Source organism: Cricetulus griseus, chromosome 4 (genome assembly GCF_003668045.3).
Source record: "Cricetulus griseus strain 17A/GY chromosome 4, alternate assembly CriGri-PICRH-1.0, whole genome shotgun sequence".
Classification (NCBI taxonomy): domain Eukaryota; kingdom Metazoa; phylum Chordata; class Mammalia; order Rodentia; family Cricetidae; genus Cricetulus; species Cricetulus griseus.
In genome coordinates, this window is record NC_048597.1 from 65,970,172 (window position 1) to 65,982,572 (window position 12,401).

A 12,401-nucleotide genomic window follows, 5' to 3' on the forward strand; every position below is an offset into this window, starting at 1 on the left:
CTCTGTAACAGCCCTAGCTGTCCTGGAACTAGCTTTGTAGATTAGGCTGGCCTCAAACTCAACAGAGATCTGCCTCTGCCTCCCAAGTGCTGGGATTAAAGGTGTGTGCCACCACCACCCAGATTTGTTTTAAACATGTGAAGGTGTGTGTGTCTGCATGTGTGTATGTTTATATGAGTGTGAGTGCCTTCAGGGACCAGAGATGTCAGATCCCCTTGAGTTGGAGTTACAGATGGGTGTGAACCACCTGACATGGGTCCTGGGAACTGAACTTGGGTCCTCTGGAAGAGCAGCAAGTGCTCTGAACCACCTAGCCATCTCTCCAGCTCACCAACATATTCTTAATGAAAAATATGGTTACTGAAAGAAAAATTAAAAAGTAATTACATAAGGGCTAGGAATATAGCTCAGTTGTAGAGTTGCTTATATGTGTGATGCACTAAGTCACCTCCCCACAACTATAAAAAATACATAAGTCAAATAATAAATTATGCATAGACCAATCGGCAAGAGCCTCCATGCTCTAACTTGTTGTTTCAGCATCTTTCATGGCAATGGTTCTGTGTGAGGACTTGCACAGCAGCCAAGTGATAGTGGTAGAACTTTGACCGAGGTCTGTATCCTCTACCCACACTGGCACAACTCCACTGCTTGCCAAGGTGACTCCTTTCCCACACAGAGGCCGGGAGTGACCCAGCGACCAGTACAGGAGTCAGCACTTACATGGTGCCTGAAGCTATCCCTACAGACTCCATGAGAGAGAACAGAAAGGCAGTTTTTTATAGGAAAAATCTCACCATCCCCGTTTTCAACCTCTATCCTAATATTTGCAATTCAAGTACTGTTTCTAATAAGCTGACCCAAATACCATCATTTTTAGTATTTTGACTTGTGATAAATGATAAACCATTTGCATTTTATTCTTTCCATTTGGTTTGCACATTTATCCAACTTCACTTATTCAACAAACTTTGGGGTTTTTCTTGTCCTGTGACTAGTCAAGATTTGAGCTTTCTCCCCTCATGGGACAGTGGCACAGATAGCTGGATGTTTTCTGGGCTCTCAGCCTTTGGCCTTGTCTGTTCTCTATAGACAATAGATATCCATATCTCTGATTTCATAGGAGTGCATTTATTAAGTACACAGGGAGCAGTTGTAAAAGAATAAAACAGCAAGCAGCAAAAACAGCAGAGCTCCAGATCAGACCCTCACACCATCAGCAGAAATGGACTGGGGAATCCCTGGGCACCAAAACAGCTAGCTGGAGCTTTTGATGGCCAGAAGGCCCCAGACAGAACAACCCTTTCGGTCTAAGACTTCCAAGTGAAAGAGCAAATAGCAACAGATAGAGACAGTATCATCAAATGAGGTGCTCCCAGCAACCAGCAGAAACTGACAGGGAAGTTCAGGAGTTGTCTGGCCTTCCTGGTTGAGCTTTCTCTCCACAGATGAGCCTCTTGCAGCTGAGCTTTCCATGGCTGAGCTTTCAACATCTCCTGCCTGCTGCAGGCCCTTTCATGTCAAGTGATAAACATTAGTAGCCTCTGCTTGGAGTAGTTCTCAAGGACACAGCTGTTTTTCTGCATACTCTTTATTACAGGAATTAGGGGGACCAGCCTACCCTCAGACAAGGGATGTTGGAAGACATTTTGAGACAAATATGCTTGGGTCTTAAATGGAGCGGAATGTAACCCTGCTCCCAGAGCCAGCTTTCCAGTGAGATCAAACAGTATGTTACAGTTTGCCAATATAATGTACCTTACACTCACCCCAGGCAACATGGCTGCTTTTCTGGGGACTTAGGGGACAGACCACCTAATGGAAGGGGTAAAGGAGCTGTGGTGGTTAGAATGAGAATGGTCCCCACAGGCTCATATGTTTGAATACTTGGTCACCACGGGGTGGCACTACTTGGGAAGGACTGGAAGGTATGGTCTTGTTGGAGTAGGTGTGGCCTTGTTGGAGGAAGTGTGAGGTTTCAGCGGCTCTCTCTCTCTCTCTTCCTGTTGCCTGTGGATCCGGATGTGGAACTTTCAGCTCCTTCTCCAGGAGGCTCCTTCTTGGATAGAACATATTTCCTTGAACTAACAGCTTAGCTTGGTACTGGAGCCTCCAGGAACAACCAGAAAAACCCAACAGTGCCTGTCACTTGGATTTGTCTCCTGACACAAATACTTGAGTTCATCATAAGACCTGAAAGACACTGTTTCAGAGGACTTCAGAAGTTCAAACACCTTTCTTTTGGTGCTCGTTGTCAGCTTGGGACAAAGGAAAACGAAGAGGAGTTATCCTACAATCTTGTATAATGCTGTATGACTCTGGTGTTCAAGACCTCTGCTGGAACTGCAGTGGGCAAAGAGTCAGGATAGTGCCTAGGGCAAAGGCCAGCAGAGCAGGGCTGAGGGTAGGCAGCGTGGCCAGCAGCATGCAGTGGCTGTTCAGCACAGGCAGTAGTGTCCGGAGGCAGGCAGTGCTGCCAGGAAGTAGGGAAGTTTCTAGTTAACAAGCAGTAGTGCCCACAGCCAAGCAGTGGTGTTTATGGCACGCAGCAGGACTCCAGCAGAATGTTTCCTCCAGAGAAAGTTGTATCCATGCAGAAAATAGTGCCCAGGAGACAGCGGCAAAGCCCAGAGGTAGGTCAAAGTGGTTTAAAGAGAACAAGCAGGGACCCAGGAGAAACCAAGTGTCAAGAATCAGAAGTGATGGCCAGCGGAATGCTTTGGTCCCCTATAGAAAGGAGTAGTTCCTAAAGTCAGGCAGCAGTCACCAATGACATTAGGCAGCAGTCCAATGGGTGCAGAAAGTGGCACCCAAGGGACTGAAAAGTGTCCGTGATAAGCAGTGATATGTACGAAGAGGCAGTAGTCTCCAAACTTAGGCAGAGATATTTTGAAGAAGAGCACAGAGCTGAAGGGTGGGCAGCTCTCTGCAGGGACAAGTAGCAATGCCCAGCAACAAGCTGTGATGGCCAGGGACAGAGAGCAATTCCTTGAAAAAGAGCACGGCACTCACATGGTCCCTGTAGCTATTTACATAAATAGCTACTGTATGACACATTTTGAGAAATGAGCAGATTATAGGACATTTAACTAAGGAAGTTTGGGAGCATCACGCTTCAGAAGGGACGGGAAATGGTTACTGAGGACATTTGAAACCCAGAAACTACACGTAGCAAGGGATGGCTGCATGATCTCTTGTAGACAGTCCAAACTAACAGTTCAAGGCTAATTTACTTTGTGATGCAATGGGATGCAAGTCCACAGTCAGCTTGTTATTCATGTGTCCTCAAACACAAATCCAGGGAAAAGCTGTTGACAAGGGAGCCTCAGCAGGAAATAACAGGAACGGGCGACCCTGAGTGGGTGGGGAGAGGGCAGCATGTTCTTCTTTTACTGTGAGTAACGGATTCTCTGTTCAACATGAAATGTCACTTCACCACGTCAGCCGTTAACCCATTTCCGTCTCCTACACCATGGCACCAGCAGCATCTCTAAGCCTATGGTCGCTTCTGTGGTGTTGGATGAATTCTGAGTCTCCTTCCTCAGTGAGAGCATCTATACTCACCGTGGGAGAGAACACCCCTCCCACAGACCCCTGATCCCCTCTTTATTATGCCCTAATGAAGGCCAGATGTCACGCCCAGAGCTATAGAATCAAACATATAGTTCTGAAACCTCTGGACATACTAGGGGTCCCATGCTCAAGGGTTCCCGTGGTTCTTGGTCTCTAGACAGGAAAATTCAAAATACACTATACTAGGCTCTGGCTCCTCTCTTGTCTAGAATCAGTCATTCTAAATGACCCTGTCCCTGTACACACACACACACACACACACACACACACACACACACACACACACACGAAGGGGGGGAAGAGAGAAAGAAGGAGGAAGGGAGGGAGAGAGACAGACAGACACACACACACACAGATACATATATAGAGGGGGAGGGACAGAAAGGAGGAAGGAGGAAGGGAGGGAGAGGAAGAGGAAGAGACAGACACACAGAGACAGAGACATATATAGTGGGGGAAGAACATAGAGAGGGAAGGACTGAGAGAGGGACATACAGATAGACATACACACACAGAAACAGAGAGTCAGACATACACAGAGACAGACAGACGGACAGACAGACAAACACACACACATACATACACATGAGAGACCATTGTTGGTCATCAGACCTGGATTTTTCACTACTCGGCTGCTCAGTTTTTCCTCAGGAAAAGGCATTTTGTTAACTATTTAATACATGTGTTTTATAGCCGACTCCATTCTTATACTCTCTATTCCGATAAATGAGTAAACGGAGGTGGGGTGGGGGCAATCGTCTCTCAGAGCTCATGTGACGTGGTAGCAGCCCAGCTGGCACAGGACCTGCTTTTCCCGTCCCAAATGAAGGAGCCAGCATCTGGCTCCGGGCTATATATACCCACAGGAGGTGCTGGTGACATTGCCAGAGGAGAATGTGTGTGGAGGAGGAAGAAGGAGAAAGAAAATGATAGCAGTCAGACTTGAGGGGAGGGTGGGCACAACGACTGGACGGGACAAACGACCTAACAACAGACCCAGCATGCCAGCGGCAGGGCGGCGGGACCAGAGAGAGCCATCTTCATCAAGAACTGGACCCCCATGGCCTCATGGATTGGACTCACCCAACTCCATGCACTCTGTGCTTGGAAGGTGTCTGAGTCTGGAGATTGGTTGGGAAAGGCATGGTGGAGTAAGGCGGCCTCCATCACTCACCTGGCTGGCCTCTGGACATCCTTGGTTCCCTGGTGCCTATCAGTGATTTCAGCCAGCAGCAGCTTCAAAGTGCTCAGTGGGTCACTAGAGTGCAATGTTTTCATGTCAATTCCTGCATAGAGAAAGGTGTTCTCAGCTTTTTGTATTCTCTTGCAAGAGTCTATACATTCACCTTGATGTGTTTTGACCTCTCTCTCTTTCTCTCTCTCTCCCTCCCTCCCCCTCCCTCCCTTCCTCCCCCTTTCTCTCTCTCTCTCTCTCTCTCTCTCTCTCTCTCTCTCTCTCTCTCTCTCTCTGTGTGTGTGTGTGTGCGTGTGCATGTGCGTGTGTGTGTGTCTCCTTCCGAGACATGAGCGTTTCATCTGCTAGAACAGAGAACCCCTACCCGAGTCAAGAGGAAGGCAGGCACACACAGACCTGGCTAGCAGAACTGACTTAACAAACACGGGAACGGACTCAAAGCCAGAGGGGAAAGTTTCTATCTGTGGCTGTATTTGGCAGAGTAAGTTAGCCCCTGTCCCCTGACCCTCCCCCCCCAGCCCCTCCAGAGGTTGGTCTTCAGGGCCTAGGAGATGCTCCACACTCGGAGTCTCAGCTCCTTCTCCTACGCTGTGAGCTACATGGTTCTCCCACTGCTGCACTGATGTCCTACAGCTGCTTCGGCTTGCATGCTCACCTCCTGTGAGTGTCAGGGATTCATTTTCAAACATGGCCACAGCAATGCTTGCAACTTCACATACTCTTTCAGGACTTAAAGGTTTTGTTTTGGTCAAAAGATCTAGTCAGACTTCTCTCCCGTGGATGAGACCCATGGCAGCCTCTGTGCGCAGAAATGTAGCCGAGGAGGTGTGTGGGGTTCTGAAGCCCGATCATGGAAAGGAACAAGGCCTCCACCCTGGTCTCTCTTCCCTATGGGGCATGTGTCTTGAGACTGACACACAGGACCTGTGTCTTAGAATCAGCTGTCAGACATATGAGAAAGGGCCTTTAAATGACTCCAGTCCCTTGTCCCCAAGAAGCCACTCTAACACCAAATAGAAAAAGACAGTCTCCATCAAGCTCAGCTATAATATGGGTTTGGGGCGGGGGAGTTGCTATTTTGAGCCACTGTGTTGAGTAATTAGGTCCATGGCAATAGCAATGGGACACAACCCTTATAGTTTCATCTGCATGTCACCTGTCTCCCTGGAGACCCTGACTTGTTTTTTACGGCAGCTGCCAAGCAGCGTTAGAGGAAGTCCTCTGCTTCAAACAGTCAGCATTCCTTCACCAAACCACAAAACAAAAGGGGGGGGATTTAGTTTATTGTAATGTGAAGCCTTGCAGCTTCTTGTAGCCCCTGTTGTTAGACCCTTTATTCATTTGGCTCATTTGTTAGTTACTCTACCCACACACGTAGGACAAGCTCTCCTGTAACTGTGTCAACAGACACTGATTCAGGTGAACACTTGACAGTGTTGTTAAGCCATGCCTCTTCACTTGTCAAAGTTGTTTCTCTGTCCTGAAACATCAAACAAGTTTACCTGGTTGATGTTAATTATCTCTGCCTTTCCCTGAGCTCTTTGGACTCGAAAGTGTTGTGAGAACTCCACAGCTCGCACACACAGTAGGTATTTGGCACTTAAGCTCTCCTGCTGAGATACTCATCGCCAATAAAAATACTGAGCAGATCAGAATACAGTCCCTTTGTGCCAACAGACTCTGCCTTCCTTCCGTGTTGGCCGAGCCACTCACCTACCATAGCAGGTGCCACTGTGATTAGCAAGGTAGGACTCCAACCATATGCCTCCCCAGGAATACCCCAGGATGGATCTTCACACACTTTACAGAAAATTTGTCTGTTACACACATTCCCTGCTCTCCCAGTTTAATGAGCTAGCTCAAAGAGGAGGCCAAAGCTTTAACTAATTATCTGCCTTATGTAAGGATTTAGGCATTATGCTGGCCTGCCCCTGTCACCTGGCAGAATGCACTCAGTACTCTGGTCAGCCCAGGGATCCATGGTTGCGTAGTCTACACACAAGTGAAATGAACTCTTTAAAAGTAAGAACCCACCCCCTCCACACACACACTTATGCTCTTTTTCTCTCCCTTTTTCCTGCTGTTCCCTTGGGGCAGACAGGACTTCTCCTGTCTCCCTCTGCTCTTCTGTTCTCTCTGTCTCTGTGTCTCTTTATCTCTTTTCTCTTTCCTTCCCACTTCCCTCCCCTTTCTAATAAAACTTCTCACTAAGTGCTGGCATGTTTATCCCTCCACCTCGGTCACCCTCCCCTGCCATGGTATCCTCCAAGGTCCCCCTCACACTGTATCATAACACCTTGTTCTTGACAACACACTCCAGGGCTTGGGAGTGGTCCCCAGGACTGTCATTCATCCGATCTCAGAAGTCCTCTTAGCTTTTAATATTATTTTAATATTATTTTAATATTATTTTAATATTTTTATATTATTTTTATATTGGGCAGACCCATGTTCCAAATACAAACCCAGGCCATGTTGGGCCAGCAAGATGGCTCAGTGTGTGAAAGGGGCTTGCTGCCAAGCCTGATGACCAGCTTGATTCCTGGGACACACACTGTGGAAGGAGAGAACAGACAGACTTCCACAGGTTGTCCTCTGACCCCCCCCCACATGTACCGTGGCACCCCCCCCCGCGCGCGCGCGCGCGCGCGCGCGCACACACACACACACACAGAGAAAAACGTATAAATAAATGTAACAACAAAAACCCAACCCATGCGGAATCTACCTTCTCTACATTAGCATTAAGGGAGGAGGAGAGGAGGGCAGGCAGCCAGGGCGCATTATGTGTTTGAATTTGAATTTAGATTGTTATTTGCTTTAGTGAATAGCTTGATCCTCATTGACAACGATGGGAAAAATGACTTTCAAAAAAAACTATTGCCCCAGTGCTGATTTTACATTCACTCCACTATTTTAGCGCCATCTGGGGACAAACATTGCTTATTGCAGCAGGAAGAAAAAACAAAACAAAACAAAAACCCCCAAGACAAAACCAAACCAAACCTTCCAAACCTTTGATAAACAGAGATAGCCTTACTTCTTTTTGCCTGTCTGTTCCAAGAAAGGTACTCCAGTTTCAAATGTCTAAGCAGTCAATAATTCTATGAAATGGGTATTATTGAAACCACCACCCTACAATGGAGAAATCGGGGTAGTTTGTGAGAAAAGTGGAACATGAACATACTGGATGTGAGTTTAGATACATACTTTCCCACTATGGCATGAAAACTTCCCAATTTACTTCCACCTTCTGTCAAAACGAACAGTGTTAGAAACACGCCAGACGGACTGAACACCAGTAGGGAGAAATGGAGACTCTCAGGGAAGCAGTGATTGATAAGACAGCAGTAACACTTGGAAGAAACCATGTCTTCAGATGAGATCAGCTGTGTGCAGGGTGGAATGGCCACCGACAAAGTATGTCGGGAAGTTTGATAAACCTGTGGGTGGCTTGAAGATATTGTGAACAGAGGCCTGAAAGTCTGCAGACGCCCAGTCTCTCTCCATCACCAGAAACTGTCAAGTCCTGACCCCAAGGCCCAACACAAGCTCTTGGAGAGTAAGAAGCTCAGGCAGGCTCATCCCCCAATAGACTTGTGGTAACTGGATCAAGATAAGCTTCTCCATACACCACTGGAGGCATGATAGAAATACAGCTGGGTGAAAAGGACTCATTTTCATGGAAACATTCTACTGCTAAACAATCTGGAGGACTTCACTAACAAAGTCCATGCGTTGTTTTCAGCTCTTTGGTGGCAATCTGTTTGGTTTTGGATGGAAATCTGTGCCTCAGCCAATACAGTATTGGGATTACAGTGTAGAGGCAAACAAAATGATGGGCTGCATTGGTTGGAGGACCCCAACACAGTGTAACAGCCTGGAATGGGAGATGCTGGAGTAAGTCCCCACATACAGTTCTTCCCTCCCACGCTGATCTGGACAGCCTGGGTACAGACCCACTGTCAACAGAGATAGAATGTGAACTACAAATGTACCTTAATACTTTTAATAGTCACATTTTGAAAAGTTTTATAAGAATCTTAGGCAAATTTTAATATCTTTTTTCATACTGTATTTTACTTTACTGAATATACTCAACATAAAAATTGAGTTGTTTTACGTTTTACAGTTAAATCTTCAAACTCCAGTGCAAAGAAGATGTAGCTCAACGGTCAGTGCTAGCATAGCATGGGCAAAGCCCCAGAGGTGACTTCCAGCACTAGTAACCTGGGCACCGTGGCACACGCCTGCACTCCTAACACTTTGGAGGTGGAAACCAGAAGTTCTTGTTCAAGGTCAGCCTGGGCTATACAGTGAGTTTGAGGCCAGCTGGGCTACATGAGACCCTGTCTCCAAAACAACAACAAAAACCTCAGTACACATTTGTACTTCTCATAGTCCCTCTTGAACCACACATGACTCAGGCCTCCAGTGAGACTGTCTTAGAGTTACGTCATTCTCAGGCAGGCTGCTTTGTTAGGGGCTATGTCCCTATTCAGAAGCATTTTGTCTTTCGGTGGTCTAGGGTTTACACTTTTTTTTTATTACATTTATTTGCTTAGGTTGTGGGGGAAGCGTATATGCAAGGCTCTCTTGTGGTCAGAAGACAACTTGGAGGGACTGGTCCTCTCCTTCCACAGTGTGGGTCTCAGGGACTGAGCTCAGGCTGTCAGATCTGGCAGCAGGTGCCCAATGCCCATGGAGCTATCCTTCTGGTTGGGTCTGGACTTTGGACATATAACATCCACACAGGAACTGTACTGATGCTCACTGTCGGTGACTTTATTCAAGCCTTGATAGACATATAACATCCACACTAGAACTATGTTCATTGTTGGTGACTTTATTCAAGCCTTGATCACAAGTGCTGGGGCAGTTATGGTGGTGGTGGGATACTAGAATTTAAGGAAGTAAACATTAGGGTATTTTTCTCCTTATTTCCTGGAATCCTTGAACATACTTGCCTTTTCAGAACATCACTACAACTAGTAGAATTAAAAAAAATAAAATTTCTTTCCATTCCCATTTGTAGCAACACCAAAAACTTTTCAATTGGGGCTTAAGTCACCCCCCCCCCCCAGGGTTCCTGTGTGTGGGCTTTGGAGCCTGTTCTGGAACTCACTCTGTAGACCAGGCTGTCCTCAAACTCAGAGATCCACCTGCCTCTGCCTCCCTAGTGCTGGGATTAAAGGCGCGTGTGCCGTCAACGCCCGGTCTGGGGTTTAACTTTTAAAGAATTCATTCTAATTACTTTACGGCGTGTGTGTGTGTGTGTGTGTGTGTGTGTGTGTGTGTGTGTGTGTGTGTGTGTGTGTGTGTGTGTGTGCACCACCCGCATGTGCCAGGGCCCAGGTGTTGAGGTCAGAAGGAACCTTTTGAAAGTCCATTCTCCCTCCATCTTGTGTCTCCCTTGCTTCATCCTCCAGAGTGGCTGACCTGCAGTCTTCTCTGGGAGATTCTTCAGTCTTTGGATCCCACCTTGCAGTCAGAGTGTGTGAATACAAGACACAAGCCACAGCATCTGGCTTTGGTGGGTTCTGGGATGGGACTCGGGTCATCAGGTTTGTGGAATAAGCCCCTTACTCCGTAACTTCTGAACACTAACACCCGCACACACTGGAAATATAGCAGCTTAGCCAACAATTGAGCAGGAAAAAATTAGTGTCTGAATAGCAAAACTAGATGCTAAGAAACGCACAAAAGCTCAAGTTAAAAAGTCACCCTTTAACTGGGCGCAAGCTTTTAATCCCAGCACTCAGGACAAAGAGGCTGGTGGATCTCCATGAGTTTGAGGCCAGCCTGGTCTACAGAGGGAATTTCAGGACAGCCAAGACTACACAGAGAAACCCTGTCTCCCAAAACAAAAACATCTCACCCGTCTTCACCTTCGTTTTACGGATAACAAGGTTCAAAGGGGTTACTGGCTTCCAGCATCCAAGGGTAGATCTGTTTCCAGGCCCGGTATCCGTTCTGCCTTCCAGAGCTCCCATCTGCCATTTTCCCTAGCATTTCTGGAGACAGTAATTCTTCTCCCACCCTCTTTCCCTCTTCCTTAGCATGCATTTCCCTTTTTGGATTTATTATTATTGTTTATTTATTGTCTGTGTGCAATGCACCCATGCAACACAACAATCAAGTGGCAGTCGGAATACAACCTGCAGAAGTTTGTTCTCTCCTCCCACCACATGGTCCCAGGGATTGAATTCAGGTCGTGAGCTTGGTAGCGCCTTTATCCACTGAACTGACTTTCCGGTCTCTACTCCCTGTTTTCTAACAATATTACTGAACTCACATAGTCACTCTGCTAAGTTTATTTTCAGGAGCAAATAGCCTAGGTTTAAATTCTGGTCCAGATTTAAAGTGAATCTATCCATGTAAAGTACTTGAACACAACCTAGCCCATGGTAGGCCTTAAGAAGTCTTTCTGTCCCTATCAGTGAACAGAACAAGTTTTCACTGTTCTTAGTCTGCAGCCTGCAGCACCACAGCCTCTCCCACTTGAATATCTTCCAGATATTCAAAAGGCAGTGACTGAAGTGGGAACTTGCAAGCTCCCCCTCCAGGCCTGAGGAGTAAACAGCTGTTGGGTAGGGGTGAAGACAGCCTCAGGGTTCTTCCTGTGTCTGCAGGTTGCACAATCCAGCTCTACTGAACTGTCACCAGTGCTGGGGTGGGCTTTGGTGATACAGCTGCCTTTTCGAGTCACCTCTGCTGCTGTACCTCCGCATCCAAATCCATTAACAACCCCAGTAAGAACTCAAGGGGTTCACCAAGCCGACTTCTGTTGCAATCATTATTTTGGAGTGTTCCCTCAATGAGGTGAGTAGTCATGTGTTGGTCTCCAAAGGAGAGATCTCGCTCAGGAAACTTCTGTGATGACTACTGAAAGCATGGGTATCAGCTCAGAACCCAAGACTGAGTTCTCAGCACATAGGAGATTTATTTACCCCAGAGGGACAGAGGGCAGGAGGAAGAGACAAAGACAGGAGATAGAGGATGGGGAAAAGGGGTATTTGTCCTGTGGGGGGGAGTAGGGGAGAACAAGGACTGCCTCTGGAGAGAGGAGACAGATGTGGTCCATAGGAAAATGGCAGGTTATAAGGGTAAAAGGGGACGCTCTGTGTTAGAATGAGATGTTTAATTTTAATTGGACATGTTAATTAGGTGAGCCAAAGGGGGCTTTTGATTGCTTGACTTCAGTATTTTGATAGCTAGACCTTAGTAGTCAGCCTCAGGAGGGAATACGTCTTGAGGGCATAGGATTTATGGGCTAGCTTTAGGAATGTAATCTGTTTGTTTGTTTGTTTGTTTATTTTTAAGCAAGGCAGAAGGGATGGGGGAGAAGAGCAAGGCCTACAGAGCCATGTTTGCCATGCTTGGGCCGGCTAGAGTTCCTTCAACTACTATAATCTCCTGGGCTTAGAAATCCCCTGTAAAGTCTTGAGTAGATGGGTATCTTCAGCACATAGTGGGAGCTTGCTGCCTCAGAGACAACAATGCCTTTGGAGGGCACTTACCTCTTGTGCAAAAGTCATGAGCTTTGGAGCCTGGCATTATGAGCTTCTCCACCATTCCCACCATGACATGCCACTGCAGTTTAATGCAAGGTTTCTGGACCTTTGACATAAGC